Source organism: Podarcis filfolensis (assembly GCF_964270895.1).
Source record: "Podarcis filfolensis genome assembly, chromosome: 8".
Taxonomy (NCBI): Eukaryota; Metazoa; Chordata; class Lepidosauria; order Squamata; family Lacertidae; genus Podarcis; species Podarcis filfolensis.
In genome coordinates, this window is record NC_139611.1 from 57654284 (window position 1) to 57671673 (window position 17390).

Here is a 17390-nt window from a genome sequence, read left to right on the forward strand (position 1 = left end):
TTAAACCACAGAGCCTAGGGCTTGCCAATCAGAAGGTTGGCAGTTCAAATCCCCGCGACGGGGTGAGCTCCCGTTGCTCGGTCCCTGCTCCTGCCAACCTAGCAGTTCGAAAGCACGTCAAAGTGCAAGTAGATAAATAGGTACCGCTCTGGCAGGAAGGTAAATGGCGTTTCTGTGCACTGCTCTGGTTTGCCAGAAGCGGCTTAGTCATGCCAGCCACATGACCTGGAAGCTGTACGCCGGCTCCCTCAGCCAGTAAAGCGAGATGAGCACTGCAACCCCAGAGTCGTCCGCAACTGGTCCTAATTGGTCAGGGGTCCCTTTACCTTTACCTTTAAGACATAATGAACTGCACTTTTATTACTTTTGTAGTAGTAACTCCTACACCACAGAATGAGAAGTGAATCAGTTAAATCATCAAATAATTCTGTATTCTTCTGCTCACTCCATGGGGAGGTTGCCAGAGGCTTCCTTGTATGACTTGGTGCTCTGACCTTACCTCCTTCATCCAGTGGGGGCAGGAGTTTCTGCCACAACCCAGCACTGGACGCAATTCAAATTGTTGAACCATTCTCAATGCAGAGATGCCACAGTTTCCTCTGAGGAAACAGACTGGCTGTTGTCCCACTGCAGAGCTTGGAGCCAGATCAATGAATCACAGATCATGGAGGAACATCCTCTGAGGGTGTGTCTTTTCTACTTTAAACAAAAGTCTTGCTGGCTTCAAAAGTGAATTGTGCTTCAGAAGTCTGAGAAACTCTACTCTTGAGGATGTATTGTTGTGCAAGAACTCTGAGCCAATTGCCTTGTTGGGCTTGCTGTTTATGGCAACTGACTTGAACACACAACTTTTCTACTTGCCAGGAAAGACAGGGGACGTTTTAACAATCTCAGTGAATCACACCATGAATTGATCTCAGTTGGGCATCTGGTGCTGACTCAGTTAAACATAAGGCTCTGGACTCCTCCTAGCCTGCGTGCCTTTGATTGGAAACTGAGATTGAGCAAACTTTACATTGAGAAGGAACTGTTCTCTAGCTGTCCTGGCTGATATGGAAAAGTTGGGAAGGGGCAAGGACTGTGACTTGGGTTTTCTGTGTGGAGAGTAGAAGGCTTTGAGGACCCTCTGTAATTTCACCCTTGATATGTTTATCTATTTAATAATTTCTGCCCAGCCGTGATGCATAAATCAGGCAGGTGCATTATAACAAGTAAAATTGCAATTGCAGTGAGAGACAATTAAAATAGCTATTTATTTATTATACTGGTTAATATTTAGAATTTCTAAGTGATGTACATAAAATGATTTTTTTAAGCCATACAAAGAATAAGAGCAATTATAATTCATCCTAGAATGCCTACCTTAAAATGCTTGCTGAAACAGGAAAGTGTTTGTCAATCACCTCAAATTCGGCAGGGAGGGGGCCTGTCTAATCTCAGTCAGGAGCAAGTTTGACAGGGTTGGGGTCCACAATACTGAACTGCATGGCTGTATCTGATGGCATGCAGAGCCTGGGGAGTGGACTCCCCAATTTTTCCAGTTCTAGAAAATGGTAACGTATATCGTCTGCACCAAGGAAATCCTAACCCTTCAATCAGAATAAATTATTATTATTTATTAAACTTATTATTTTTTATTTATTTTACAAAAGCAGCCCCCAATAAACACCTACATTAAAACTGGCATGAAACAAAATGAAGAAAAATCTAAAAAGTGATCATATTTTTAAAAGACAGGATTAAAACATTATGTGTTGAACATTTGAACATTATGTGAAATTTATTGTGCTTCCAAGATTTCAAGTTTTCAAAGGATAGAGAGGAGGGAGATTATGTTGACTAACTATGGATAGCCTGTCTGGTTGTTGGGCTGATGGGAGCTGTAGGATGAAGACTATAAACTATTGAGAACACTGCAGGTCTCCTAAGGCTCCCCTGCCCTTTCACATCACACTCCTACCTGATCTCTGGAAGTCCTTATTAGGTTTCACCAGACCACTTCACAAAAGATTCTCTGAAATCATAAGGTCTAGAAAGTGCCTGAAATTCTCTTCAGCACTAGCAGTGTGTTTTTTTCTAGAAAAAATTGTGCTGGTACTTGCCAGTACTCACCATGAAGTTGTTACAGTAAGTGTCATACTTTATAACCAAAGATGAAGAAGTGCCGGTAATTACCAGGAATACAGAAGGACCGTGTAACTTGCTTGTTCCTGATGTTGTTGGTGGTGGTCTCTTGCGTTTCCATGCGCTCTGGTTTCTGTCACAGTGTTCCATTTCTCCAGAAGCGGCTTAGTGACGCTGGCCACAGAAAGCTGTCTGTGGACAAATGCTGGCTCCCTCAGCCTGAAAGCAAGATGAGTGCTTCACCCCACAGTCGCCTTTGACTGAACTTAACTGTCCAGGGGTCCTTTACCTTTTACCTTTATACAATAAAAAGTTTCAAATTGATTTGTCAAAATAACAACACATAAAACAATTTAACTCATAAAGCAATTCACTTAGAGTTGGTGATATGAGGGCAGAGTCACTATAATAGTTCTCCTTCCTCACAAAAAAGGAGAGTTCAGGTGCCTCCTGAACTTGCTGCAGGGGAAAGAACTTTGAATGGTTTCCCGCATCAGCATGAAATCACACCCTGGGCTTGTAAGTGTTTTCCTTTGGGACAGAGACTGGAAAGGCGCCAACTCAGAAGCTTCTCTTCCCAGAGCTTGCAGCAATTCTGTGACTTTCTTCTGCTGTTCTCATGTTGCAGAAACCGGGATTGGCAGCCGGCTGGCTGATAAGGGGGATCTGTGTTGTGCTGAGCTCACAGGAAGTTAGAACAATGGGAGGAAAGGATTTGTCTCTGTCGGCTATATTTATACCTCCAAGAGGGTCTGTGACTGGGCAGAGCTTTCTCCTGAGGCTCATTTCCATAGCTTGGAGAGCAGAGTATCCCCCTTCTCAAACATCCTATGAGTGCAAAATTGGTTTACCTTCTCCTGAGTTTACCTTCACCACCCTTAAATAAAAACCCCAAGCTTGCTTTTTACCTTGAGTTCCCTATTGCAACATTTGCAAAACTGGTGCCTTCCAGATGTTTGGTGCTGCAACTCCCATCAGAATCAGCCTGTTTAAGACAAGAGGGCCCTCACAATCTGATTTTTCTTACTGTTGCTTTTTTTGCTCTGGTCTGTTGCCCCCGCTGCTGCTGTCGAGGCTGCAAAAGAGAGGCTGCAGATTGGCAGAGGGAAGTGTTAAGAAGGGAAGGAAAAGGCTATCCTTGACACAATTTGCAGTCCCACCCCCCAAACTATCAAAATAGCCGTTCATTTCTTAGCGTTTAGATATGAGGCAGGTGCTTAGTGGGTGGTGTGAGCAACGTGCAGCCTTCCAAGTACTGTTCCCAGTCACTGAGCGCTCTGTTATTCCTGTCCTGGAGAGAATTCTTTATATCCTTTGAAGGCTGGCCCCAGGACTGGCCCAATACAATTTGGCACCTGAGGTGAACCACAAAATGGCACCCACCACCACCAGGGAAGAAGGGGTGAGTGAACAAGAGTAGAGGAGACCAGCAACAGCACCCATTCACCAAGAAGATGCCTTGGGGGGGGCAGATTTTGTCTCTAAGGTGTACACTTCAGCTGTTGATGCCACCATGACAGCAGCTGCAGGGATGCATTCCTTAGAGGCTGGGCTTGCTGCCCTGCGAATCCTACCACCTGAGGCGGTTGCCTCATCTTGCCTTATGGGTGAGCTGACCCCTCCTTATTTTATCCTCCAAGCTTCTTCTGTGAGTTAGGACAGGCTGAGAGCTGGTCACTTGCTCAAGGTCACCCTGTGACCTTTATGACGCAGCAGGGATTTGAACTCTAGTCTCCAGCACTCTGACCAGTACACTGATCCTCTCAATTGCTCATTGACCTCTCCTATCCCCAGCTGTTAGCACTTGACTGTGGGCAGCTGAGCATCTGTAGCACCTATTGCAAGTCCTCATAGGTTTGGGGCCAGACTTGGAGAAAACACTGGGGCAGATTCACTGGAGAGCCAAAGGCAAAGCCAATTGCTCTCCATAGTCCAAAGGGGAAGGACTGGAATGTGTGTGCAGGCAGAAGGGCAGCAGTGGCAGGAAGACAAACTCAGAAGTTCAGAGCTTGGTTCTTGCTCAGGTGCAATAGGTCAGGCCTCACCTGGAAGTATTTATAGCCCGAGCCAATATACTCGATTAGGGCCCTGAGAGGGCAGCACTTGTCCTTTCTACATGGCCTGCATCCCTGCACTCACCACAAGGACAGCCAGGACACAGAGCAAGAAGGCTGCTGCTGGCACAGCCTTTTGTATGCTTTCATGTTTGTGATGCCTCAGGTGAAGTGATGGCATGAAGGGGGATCTTTGCTAGGGGAAAGAGTCATGAATGTCCCTGGGACTCACCAGATCTGGAGAGCATCAAATTCAGTTTTGGTTTTGTTTGGCAGCTTAGACAAGTCACATCTGCTGCAAAGACTTGCAGCCAATAACTCCAGAGTAAAATTGCAGTAAAACTGCCAATACTGAATTAGTAATAGCATTTATACAACACTTTTTGTATTTTCAAAACACATTATCTCTGTAATCTTTAAACCAGTCCAGTGGTATAATTAGTACTAGTATATTAGAATTATCTGCCCTTCACCAACAATTGCAACAATTTGGAATTCGGTATTAAAAGTGGTAAGGAAAAAATTATGTCACAGAAATATATGCCTTTGTTACTGCCCCATGTTGCAGATGTGGAGCAGAGAGGAAGGGGAGAATTATGCTTTGCTTAATGCCAGCTAATGAGATAGGGGCAGAGGTAGGTTGCTGCTGGCTTAATCTCAGCCCACCAAATCCAACACAGGCCAAATGGTGTTGATATGATTCATGGAAAGTGCTCAGGCTTGGACTCTTGGTGAGTTTTGTGAGAGAGGGACAGCTACTGAGGGTGTCCCTGGTGAGTGCTTCTGCTCAGTGTTTGAAACTCCCATTGTTCTAGGCGCATTTTGTCCCAGGGAATTTCATTAGTGCCAGCAGTTTCTGAGCTCTGGGCGTAGTACTGCACCTAAAATTTCAGATTAAAACTGCAGAGTGGAAGGAAAGGAGGACCTTTTTCTGCCTCCACACTTCCAGCTACTCTCTGAAGACTGGAGAAGAGACCCTCTTAAGAATATTAGGGGGGTTGGCAGGGGAAGGACTAAACCATGTGAAAAATGAACATAATATTTTAGCTGCAGTTCATTCATTTTCAGCTTTGTATTCTTGTTATAAAAAAAGCGCACCTAGGCATTCCGTTGTTGCATCCATAACCTAGGTTTAAGGTGCCATTTAGCTCCTAGCTTTCATACAGTATTTCAGTTTCTAACACTGCTTCTGCTGTCTGAACTTGGTTGGTGCGGTCAAAAAGGTGTGCTTGGTCTGTGATGAAGATCACAGTCAGTGGGATTGCTGGAGGAGACAGGGCTTGTGGCTTGTGCAGACCTTAAAACCTGAACCCTGTAGGTAAAAAGTTATGGAGGAGGGTAGGTTAACACTGGGATGGGTGCCTGCAGGCAGAGCTGCCTTGGTGTTCCCCAGCAGAAGCTTCTGAAGAGTCATTGAGAGGTAGCAAAGAGACACACAGAGAGACCAGATGGCTGGTTCCAGTCTATTGGAGCTCTGTTTTTAATCTGCAGTCAAACCATCCATTGCCTAATCACTCCAATTATTTGATTAAGAGTGCAAATTACCATGCGCAGCGTAGGGGGATGGGACTATGACTGGTTACCAGGAAATACATTAAAGCATCCAGCCGGACCCAGAAAGGACTTCATGCAAGGCTGATGTTCATCTTCAGTTGCCCCCCTCCGCACTTACACGTATGCCAATGTAATTCCACGCTTGCTGCTACACACCCAGAAATATGGTTGTCTGGTGCTTAATAAGCCTCAGGCATGTGCCAGGCACCATACAGGATGCCAAAGAGACTCCAATCATTACTAAGAGAGAGGCTTGCTTATTTGCTAAGAGCAGCTTTCACCCACCTGGTGCCCTCCAGATGTTTTGAATTATAGTTCCTATCAGAATTCTCTATTGCTGGCTGGCACTGATGGGAACTGTAGTCCCAAACATCTGGAAGGCACTAGGGTGGGGAAGGCCGATTTAAAATATATTTTTATTTATTTATTTTTTAAATGATATTTATTCAAAATTTCATCAATACATAAACACGAAAAAAGAAACAAGAAAAACAGAAAAATACAGCAAAAAATAAAACAAAAAGAAAAAAACCAAAAAAGAAAGAAGAAAAATACAAATCTCAAATTACAACTTTTCATTTGCTTATTTCTTGAACCTCCTCACACCTCCCTTTTTGTATTCTAGTTTAATTTGTTATTCCAGCAAATTCTTCCCATGTTTCTCAATTTTAGTTTAAAAGATTAGTCTTCACAATCTATCTTATTTATTAATTCAACATAACCTTTCCATCTTTTAATATAATCTGTTATTCAATTTACCTTAATCTCTTTAACCTTATCTTATCATTAAAAATCTTAAAATTTCAAAGTTTACATCATATTGATACATATCTCCTTAAATCATTTCTGCTAAAGCCAATTTAGTTCCTTTCCAGCATATTCCCTAATATTTCATTAATGTTACACTAATTCCAAAATTAACAAAAGAATTTCCCTTGATATCTCTAATTTTTATCCAACGTCCCTTCTTCCTGGTTTCAGGTCATGTCAGTCCTTTCTGTCCATTACATCCAGTCCATCAATCTGGTGTTCTTATGTCCGAGGCCCTTAAGTCTCTTCTAGGCCCCTTCTGCAGATTTTCTTGTTCTTGTTTGTACTTACTCACTTCTTTATCTATTGTTGGTTTCTTGGGGAGTGGGTCTCCGGAGGGTTCCATCCGGTAATAATTTCCAATTTCCTTGGTCAGACTGGCCCCTTCCCCCCAGTCCCACTCTCCATCGTCATCTTTGTAATCCAAAAAATATTTATCCAAAAGATAGTTGTTCACCTGTTTCATAGTCCCACTAGAGTTAAGAGCTTCCTTAACTTCAAACACTTCCCAGCACTCTCCAAGTTCAATCTTCCAACGCAGTGGCTTTTGTTCCTGCAGGACTTTGGGTCTCTCCATTTGTGTTGTTTGAGGAGTAATCACTACCTCTTCCTTCTTCATCTGCCCTTGGACTTCCCTTGTCAAACCAGATTCCTGAATTGGTCGCTGTATAACTTCTTTATCCTTGTTCCCTGTTAAATCATATTCACTGGCCACAGCACTCATCAAGTCCAATTTTTCATGCATCAAGTTCATTTTCTCATACAGCTGCTCCAGCAAAGCATTAGTCATACCAAGGGCAGACACCAAACCTTCCTTCCAACACATTTCTGTTCAAGGTCAAATGGCTGGTCCCACGATCCAAATCTCGCAGCCGTAGAATCTCACAACAAACTGACAGGCTCCCTCTAGGGGACACAATTTCTATTTGTATCCATTTTTAAAATGTATCCAACAAAGAAGATTACTTTCGATTTCAAATCCTTTCGATTTTCAGATACTTTGTTTCTTTAAAATACAGAAATGCAGAAAGTAGCGTTGAAGCTAATTTGTTTCTCTCTCTCTCTCTCCTTTTTTTTTTTTTTTTGGCTATCTGTCAAAGTACTCCACTTTCAATCAATGGACGTCTCAAGCAATTTCTGTCCCGACACCCCGTCCCCAGGTTTGGGACGATGGAAACTTAAATTCCTTTACTCTCCTCCTGCATGATTAACAGTCAAATTCCCCCCCCCTTTTCTCCTGCTTCCAAGGGGGTTTTATTGGTTGTGGATGCAGGAAATTTCCAACTTTAAAGCAGTTTTCCAGGCTATTAGGTTGCAAGGTCTTTGCTTCAGTCTATATACAAAAAGCGGAAGGCGGACTTCCTGTTTAAACCTTCCCGCTTCGTGCCTAATTCATAAATTTTGCAAATTTCTTGATCCAATTCTCCGTTTTTGCTCACGGGTACTTGATTTAGGGTCCAAATGTCATCAGGAAAAGTCAGCGCTCTCCGGCGATGGCTGTGCGGCTTCCCTCCATGGAAATAGCAATTGGTTCGCAGCACCACGCTGCTCACCCCACTTCACTCCGGAGCCCCGAAAAGGGGTTTCCTCGTGAGTAGGGGAGGCGCTCTTGGTGCTCTGCCGAACCCCACGTTCCCAGGCTTCTCCGCCTGGGATTTCTAGCGGGGCCCCACCTTCGCCGCGGCGGGAAGACCCAATTTTCACAGAGCCCGTTCCTCCGATCGGAGGAACTCCGCCATTCGTCGTTGGCACTAACCTGGAAGCTTAAAATATATTTTTAATCCCACCCTTTACTTATTTGCCAGGGTGGCATGAGTGGGATCATGAGAACAATAAGAACCAGCAAAACATTTCAGAAAAGTTCCAAGATGATGAAATGTTCAAACTATAGCAAAAACAAGCACACACCTTCACTTTTCACCTTCAGATTCATCTCTCTTGCTCCATCTAACAAGGCCTGTTAATCAGCCTGCTTCATGGCCCAAGAAATAAATACCTATGACTGAAAGAAACTCTGCAGATGCTCAGAGGTACTCTCCCTTCCAGCCTGTTTGCTAGCCAACATCCATTTCAGTGGATGAATATCTCACCCTTGTATGTTGCAGAGTCTTGGCACTGAAACTGAGCCCTGCACTTGTCTCTTATCCTCTCCCCCCCCCCCCCCGCGTCACCTGCTTTGTGCAGATTGTAACCCCACCGGAAAGGGCCCAAGCTGCCCCTGTGGTCTGGCTAGTGGTGGGATTCAAGAAATGTATTAGTGGCAATGATGACAATACATTCATGGGTTTCCTGTTCATGAGCTCCTTTTCCCTACAATGGCCTTTTTTGTTTTGGGGGAGAAAAGAAGCCAGTGCCCTTTTGGAAATGGGATTTTGCATATTGGCAACCCTAAAAGAACCATAGCCTCCTCCTTCTCCTCCTCCTCCTCTCCCCCACCCCCAAGTCCTCCTCTCTCCTTTTTGCTGTCTGTCTGGCTGCCATCCTTTGCCAGCTTTGTATAATAACTGCAGGAACAAAGGCGCTGTGGCCAGAAGGGGGATGAAATTGAATGCAGATTTTCCAGGTGGTTTCATCCACCCAAAAGCTGAAAAGCACCTGCGTGCTCTTGGCAGAACGGGAGTTCGGCTAACAATAGAGCCATTTTGTGGGGGCGGCCATGAGGGAGAAGGAAGAAAGGCTAGATCCATCACACACACCAACATCATCACCTTTGCAGGCTGAGTGGTTGTTGTTTTATTCTGTTTTTTTTTTTTCTAAAATATTTTTATTTTTCCATATAAACACAATACAACAAACATAAACATACAAAAACAAAAACAAAACAAAAAACATGTATCATTTCATATCCTAATTTCATATCCTATCTTCCCCGACTTCCTCATGCCTCCCCTTTCTGTATTCCAAATTCTTATCGATTGTTCAGCAAATCTTCCCTTATTTTAATTTAAATTTAGACTATTCTTCCTTGTTTTCCTTGTCTTAACCATTGCTAATAGTAACCATTTACTTTCCAGTCCAACATCATTCTAACTTTCATTAACTTTGTGATATTTCTTTAAATAGTCCTTGAATTTTTTCCATTCTTCTTGCGCTGCTTCTCTTCCCTGGTTTCGGATTCTGCTCGTCATTTCTGCCAAGCCCATATAGTCTATCACCTTCATCTGCCATTCTTCCAGTGTGGGTAGTTCTTGCGTCTTCCAGTACTTCGCAATGAGTATTCTAGCTGCTGTTGTAGCAGGTTGTTGTTTTATTCTGAATGGTTTGTGCTTTTCAGTTTTTATGCAAAAGAGGCAGATAGGGGCTCCTGTGTGTTAAGAAACAAAAAGGCACAAATGGTGATGTAGGACAGAATAACCCATCATTCCAGCCTGAAACGGACCATGAGTGAAGCTAGTCTAGTCTGCACACAAAGCCTTCCTTTGCCTCTGTGATCAAATGTGAAAACCCTGGTGTGAGGTGAGGCTTTCCTGTGCTTTAAGAGGGTTTCAAATGCCCACCAGTTCACCAGCCATTACCCCTGACTTCCTTGTCCACAAAGGTAGGAGTGGTGATCCCTTTCCCTCTTGTAAATGATCTTTACTTTTCATATAGGATTTAGTTACACTTGAATGGAAGGGATTTTACTGCTGAATTAACACTTCCAAACCTATCATCTCCCCACCTTTCTAACACCTTGCAACTTAGATGTGCCTAGGAGAATAATTATTTTGCAGCTTTCTCCATCCCTTCCTTCCTCTCCCCTGCCCCCTAAATCTAAAGGTCGATCTGTGCTGATGTCTTAAGGGAAATTATCTACATCCTGCACCCAAAACAAGTGCCTTTCCAGTGTTGAAGATGATGTTGGGGTGGACCTTTCCAAAATGCTTTGGATGGTTGCTTCTGTGGTTGGGTTAGCCCTGGGTGCTGCCCTGCACTTATCCCCACAGTTGCCAGGGCTTTTTTTAAAAAAGGGGGGTTTCATAAAAGTTGACATTCTTTGGACACCAATTTTGTCCATAGAGAATCAAGGCTGACTTTGTCAGGGCAATTGTGCAGAATGCAGCAGGCCCGGTTACCATCATTTCAATTAACATAAGGTAGTCCTTTAAAGTAGCCCTTTCAACCTGGTGCCCCCCAGCACATCTGTAGTCCAAAGAGGCTGAAGTTGGGAAAGGATGCTTAAGGAAGTGTGAAGCACTGCACATACCTAAACCTTATGATGGCCATGCAAGACACTTTGAAATAGGTTAGGCAGTGAGTTTCATGGCATAGTAGGGATCTGAACCAGCACCCGTGGTTGACATTTTTATGCCTGTAACTTGAAATCCTAGTTTCTCTGTGTGGCTGCATTGGTCCTGCTGGGTAGCAGGAGGAGGAATCGTCTCCTCTGTAATCCTGGTGTCTTTATGGATGCTGGGATGCTGATAAATCCACCCTTGCTCATTCCTCTGCCTTGCCAGATCGGATGGCCCAGCTGGCAATATTTTTAACCCTTCTCTGATGTGCATTGGCTCCTTCCAGTCCAGCTCTGAACAGCTGGGGGTGGGGAAGGGGTGGGAGGGAGGTGAACAGGGTAGCTATTTTGTTTTCCTTGTTGGATGCTTTCCAGGCCCACTTAAATTGTTGCTGTTGCTGCCACTGCCTTGCTGTTTTGAGGGCCAGCATCACCCAGCAGAATGCTTCCTCTTCCCCAGCTGCCTAACCTTCTTTAAGTCATAGCACCAGCACCTCCAGGGGGCAGCGTTAGAACTGGAGCTGTGGGCAATTCTATCCAGTGATTAGAGAGCAACAGCACCTGGGGCAGAGATACACCCATTTGGCTGGGTGGCCTTGGACCAGCATCTAGTGCTCAGCCCTTAGGGTGTTTTTCTTTCCTCCAGGTGCTTTGCATCGTTGGTTCCTACATGTGCCTCCCATTCATGACTTTCCAACATAGTGCCTCATTAAGCAGGCACTAACCTCTGCACCTTTGTTCTTGGTTGGATGGACATCCTGTACTGCCCCTCACCCCAAATACCCCACTGTTGCTGCTCTTCTCTTATCAAAGCCTTTTCTTTCTTATAAAATAGCACGGAATATGCATTTCTACCTATTCATCCATCCTAACAATAGATGTCAGGCTTTTCCAGGGGTGGCAAGGTGGTGATGATGTATTTCAGTGGAAATGATCTGTGGAAATGCTGCCAAGATTAAGGTTTGCATGCAACCCACCCGCCCTGCTTCTATGGATGGTGCCTGTAGAGGTGTATATAAGGGTGAACAAATGATCTGTTGTTGTTTTCCAGTTACCTGACCCAGTGAGCTCAAGAAAAGGAAGGCTCTGTGTGTGTGGCGGGGGGATTCCATGCAGAAAAAAGGGCCCCTGGTCTTCTCCATCTGCAAAATGGAAGTGAGAGGACAAACAAGATGTGCCTTGCATGTTAATAGTGCTTTATAACAGAAGACTGAAATGAATTAGGCATTAATCAATGTAATTGACTGCAGAGTTAAAGCTGTGGTTGAGTTGGGGCTCTCCCATGTGAAATAGTTGCTGTTCTTGGAAGCCAGTTGAATTGGGGGGCAAGGGAAGGGCTCTGGGGCCCCGGTCCCCCTGAAGTTTTTTTGGGGGGGTGCCTCAGGCGTCTCCCGTTAATGCTCTCATGGGGAAAAAGAGAGGAGGCAAAAGGGTTTGGTGTGCCTGCTCCTGAAAGGGAGGTGCATAATGCAATCCATCTGTGTTCTTCTCTGGTTGTTCAGGAAGAAGTTAGCTTGCTCTCAAATCCCTTCCAATGCCTTGGCCAATGAGTGCAGAGGCACTGGCGTTATCAGCAAGGTTTAATTCTTTTAGCTTAAACTTTAATCAAATCAGACTGAATTAATTAAGTCACTTTATATTTAGACTCCTTGTATTTAAATGTTTGCTTATGGTTCCTCCCCCTTCTTGCCAGCATACACCTAGGCACCGTGCACATAAGTAAAAAGGGGATGGCGCTGAGGGTGGCAGGCCCCTTCCTAATGTGTGAATGTGCAGGTGCTGCAAATAGATCTGTGTGCAAGCAGAGATGTTCTCCAGCTCCAGTAAGAAGTCTTAATGTATTGTGTCAGGCAACACCCTTCTTACTCAAGGAATAAAAGTGCTTTGGAAGAGAAGCCAGCAGGAACCCAGACAGCCTCCGCTTGCCAAAAGCAGCATTGGCCAAAGAATCTTGCCATTGTTCGTTCTGTGGAAGACAGGGGAAAAAACCCTGATTAACCATGACCTTGGCCTTTTGGTGGGAGGTCAGTCTTGCAGTTTGCTCTCTCTCTCTCTCTCTACCTCTCTCTCTCTCTCTCTCTCTCTCTCAGGATGAGGTGCAATCTGTCTCCCTTGGGAGTTGATGCTGAACTCAGTTTCTCCCCTGTTTGCTTATTTGTTTGCTTATTTCTTAATTAATTTTCTGCCCAACCCTTGCTCTGAAAGGAGCCCAGGGCAGTAAGCAACCTCTTTATAAACATTAAGGCCACCTAAAAACATTTTAAAACAGCTGCATATCCTCACAGCAAATAATTACAAAGTTGCTGGGAAGAGCACCTTTTCAGTCAGCAAATGCCCCCTGAATGTAAATTGGATACACCTTACTAAGGAGGCCATTCTAAAAATGGGGATCCACCACCAAGGAGGCCTTGTTACAGAGAAACATGAGCCGGGCAGCACCACAATCAACAAGGTTTCTCCTCCTGATCAAACTTGTGCTAATAAGTTTTCCAGGCCCAGAAAGTCCTATTTGGGGGAAGGGCTGTTGTAAAAGGGATGCTGTGCAGTTTTGCTTCGGATTCTTCTTCTGGCTGCATCAGTATAGGAAGCCAGTAGTTCCTCATCAATGTTCCCTTGCCAGTGCAAGGAAGCAAATAATGCCAAGGTAGAAAGCTCTAGGTCATTATCAGTGATGGAAAGACAGGCCTATCCCCATGGCAGAGCAGTGTACCCAGTCCAAACCACTAGTGCCCCACAAAGAGGGAGCAGGTACCTAGGCTAGAGTCTTCTCCCAGGACTTGTTTGTAGTGCAGAGTTCAGCCCTGCAACGTGCAAAGTAGCAATAAGCAAGATTGCTTCTGCTTGTGTGCTGAATGTTTCTCCAATGGCTAACCACAGTTAGCACTCATGCACAGCTGGGAAGAGTGAAAAGGAGGAGTGGGAATCCTGGAAGGACCACCTGATCATATAACAGGGCCATTCCCCATAGAGCTCACAGCACAGAATGCCCCAAGTTGAGAGAAGGCAGATGCAGATTCAGTAACTGGAGGGTGTGAGCCAAGCACCTGTCCACTGATTGATGATTGCTAGCATTTCAGCACTTTAGAGCAGCCTTTGTGGTAGCTGAGGCTGATGGGAGATGTAGTCTGATCAGGTTGGCAAAGGCTGCTTTAGATGGGTGGGCATTCGTGTTTGCCTTCTTAACAGCTCTCAAGCTCCCCTGTGCTGGAAGGCAAGTTGGCCTTGTGTTTGGGGAAATGTGTGCGTATCTAATTTGACCCTTTGGTAAACAACATAAAAGGATGCTTCATCAGCTCCCATTGCTTGCCACACCTTCCTGTTGTGGAAATCAATCAGCAGCTGAGTTTGCCAAGCAGAGTAGGGAGAGAGAGTTGTGTTTCCTGCAGGGTGCGTCCCAGAATGGGCAGCAGCTGTGAGCACTGTAGTGTTTGGTCTGGCAAGCCAAGAGGCTGTTTACTTAGCAGCTCTGCAAAATACCCGCTTTATCTGAGGTTGGCATCACCAGGGCGCTTTCGGTTCCCAACAACAAACTAGTCATTTATGTCCACTTACATAGTTTCCCAAAATTTGAGGCAACACAGTTTCAGAGACTAAGAATGAGCAGGTGACTCATGAGCTGGAGGCTGGCGACAGAGGTTATTTTCCTGAAGAAAAGGAAAAGGAGATAGAAGAGTGTATGTTGTATGTACAATTGGGTGCCCAGGGCTCAAATTTGGCATCTTTTGCCTGGAAGCTCTGTTCCAAAATCTCCAGTCTGTTAAAGCAAGCTACTTAGTGGCAAGAGGAATGCACTTGGTACATGTTTAAAAGAAAATTAACCTTAAGGAAACAAGCCCAGGGTTTAGCTCAGCTGAGTGCCAACCCAGATGAAGCATCAGAGGGGGCTCTTAATCAGGTGGGAGACCCAGGAGAGGCCTGAAGTGCAGATGGAAGATTGCAAACAGAATGCCCAAGGACTGGATGAGCTGCAAAGGTGAGAAGCTTACATAGGGGTCTCCCAGCCAATCAGAAGGCCAGGCAGGGTTTCAGTTTAAGGAATAGTTGAAGGCATGGCAGTGGGAAGGGTCCACCACTCCCTGGGATGGCTGAAGTGAGGGCCACTCTTCAGTGTGGCAGCTAGTGCTGGAGAATGAGCAATTTTAGGTACAAATTCTTCAAAAAAAAAGTAAATGTTGGGCAACCAGGAGGAATGGCCACTGAGAGGGTGAGTTCTGGGCAAGTGGGAAGCCCAGCTGTGGCAGTTCACAGCTGAGTTGATGGAGTGGCCCTAATCCTGTCACTTAAAGTGGCCTTTGCTGCTGCCAAATGTCACATCTGAGAACACTGAAAACACTCTCTCTGAATGGTATTGTAACCAGGACTGCAGGGCATGGGTTGGTGTAATATATAGACCAATTTTCTTCCACTACTCCCCAAAGGAGCTAGAACAAAGGCTTGCCACCACCAGTGTGAGATGATATTCCTTCCAATGGCAGAAAGAGAAGCTTGTATTGGAGCTGCAACTTTCTTTCAGTGGTGTTGTGCTTCCTTGTTTTTTGTGGATGAAATATGCTCCTTAAATGGACCATGCCAGACTGTAGGGCTCCAGAAACTTCCTGGTTTTGTTGCCTGGTGGTTGCTTAGCATCTAGCAAGGCTTGATCTGTGCCTGGTGGGCTTCAGTCAGTTTGGTGAGCAGGTTTAATCCAGACACTTTGCCAGGCATGGCCTGGTTGGGCTGCTGTGGGGAGCAATTTTCTGCAGTGCATCCTAGGAAATTCTGTTGCATCGCTTGCAGAAATGCTAACTCTGGCTGTTGGGACAAGGCCACCTTCCTTTAACCACAATCTGCAAGAAGAGAAGAGGCTTTTCTTCTTAGGAAAGCAGGCCTGAGACCTGACATGAAATCAGTTTGAAGTCTGTCGTGAGCAAAGCAGATAAAAGGAATTGCCCAGTGCAGTGCAGTTGGGTGGGATTAGCCTGGCAGCTTTTGTCTAGAGCACGTTTGGAGCTGAGGGTTTAGCCTTGTGTCACAGCTACCCCCTATGTCCACAGAAATGTAATTTCCTCCCCTCAAAGATTGGTGCAGGCAGAACTGCTGGATCTAGGCTGGAAGAGGTTGAATGGAGGAGGAAAGATAAAGTAAATCCCTTGTGTTTCGTAAGTACTAGCCGAGCGTGAGTGAAGGAGGGGCTTTAAAATAAATTATACAAATCCCGCTTCTTTCGTAGGAGGGTGTGTGCTTGTGCGAAGGTGCAGTGTTAAGTTCTGAATTAGCATAATCACAGAGAGCTCAGCACTGGGATAACTTTAATGCTCCTGGCTGTGGTTGTGGAGGAGTACCTCCCTGTGAAAAACTTTGTGCCTGTAAATCAGCCATGCCTTGCTCGGGTTGATGGGAGCTGTAGTCTTAAGACATCTAGTGGGTACCAGTTTGAGGAAGATTGCTGCAAAATCTCCATCCTTAAAAACTATTCTTAAAAAGAAGAAGCAGATAAGATTGTAAGGTCACTGACAAAAAAAGCAAAAAAAAGGTGCTGTACATTTATGACCTTCCAAGAATCATAATGGCTAACTAGAACTTCCAAGTGCAGAGGCAGCCTACCAGTAATACCAGAAACCTGGGACAAACTGTGAGGATCAGCCTATTTTCCTCCTGACCTGCTTGTGGCCTCCCAAGATGCCTCTGGTTGCTTATTGTTGGAAACAGGATGCTGGGCTGAGATGGACCTTTGGCCTGACTCAGCAGGTGTCTCCTTACATCATAGTTCTGTGTTAGCCAAAACTGCCCCCCCATCTTTCCCCAACAACCCCATCATAGTCCAGTCAAATATCGCTGAATGGGCCTAGGAAATCAGAGGGTGTTGTTTGAATCAAAGCCTTCTTCCACTGCCATGGGCTTAGCCTTGGAGTGTGTGAATTAATGCTGGAAGATTCAGGACAGATCAAAGAAAGTACTTCATGCAGCATATAGTCATATTATGGAACTTGCTCCCCCCGGAGGCAGTGATGGCCACCAACATGGATGACTTTGAAAGAAGATTAGACTAATGCATGGAGGGGAGGGCTATCAGTGGCTACTAGCCATGATGCCTATGCTCTACCCCCACAGTTGGAAGCAGCAGTGCTTCCATTGTGCATGAGCTGTGCTTGAGGGTTTCTCACAGGAATCTAGTTGGCTGCTATGAGAAAAGGATGTCCACCTATGCTGGACTAGGTGAGCCTGATCCAGTAGGCTGCTCTTATGTTCTTTCATCCTAAAGAAGTGAACATCTTACTGGGCACGTGCTGAGTGAATTCTCACCACTGAGCAGCCTCAAGCTGCTCACACACCAAGGTGGAATAGTGAAGAATGCCTTCTAGGCCAATATTGGGTCTGGGCCCCTCACATTTTAGAAATTAAGTCTTGAGGAAAGTGCTTTGCTTTGCTGCTTATTTCCAGCTGCTAAGTTGCATTACGAGGGACCTAAAAATACCCATCCAAATAGCCTCCTGATGTGGCTTGCCCGTGCAAGCAGTTTGTGTTGTTGCCTGGAGGAGCTGTTGTGCAGTTGTTTAGCAGATAGGGGTAAGGAGGGTGCTGAAGTCTGCAAATGGGCAGTGTGGAGGGGGGTGCACGAGGCAAGGCCCATAAGCAAAATACAGGCTGTGTTGTAT

The 17390-nt window shown here is 45.2% G+C and overlaps 1 protein-coding gene and 1 long non-coding RNA gene across 26 annotated transcripts in view; both read left to right on the top strand.

Moving 5' to 3' along the window:
* MACF1 (microtubule actin crosslinking factor 1) overlaps positions 1 to 17390 on the top strand; it is a 293076-nt gene that overhangs the window by 209585 nt on the left and 66101 nt on the right. The gene's annotated exons all lie outside the window — the stretch shown is intronic.
* On the top strand, positions 8313 to 17280 carry LOC310767905. The gene is made up of 2 exons (XR_014551116.1): positions 8313 to 9266; positions 9781 to 17280. It is a non-coding gene; the product is annotated as an uncharacterized lncRNA (long non-coding RNA).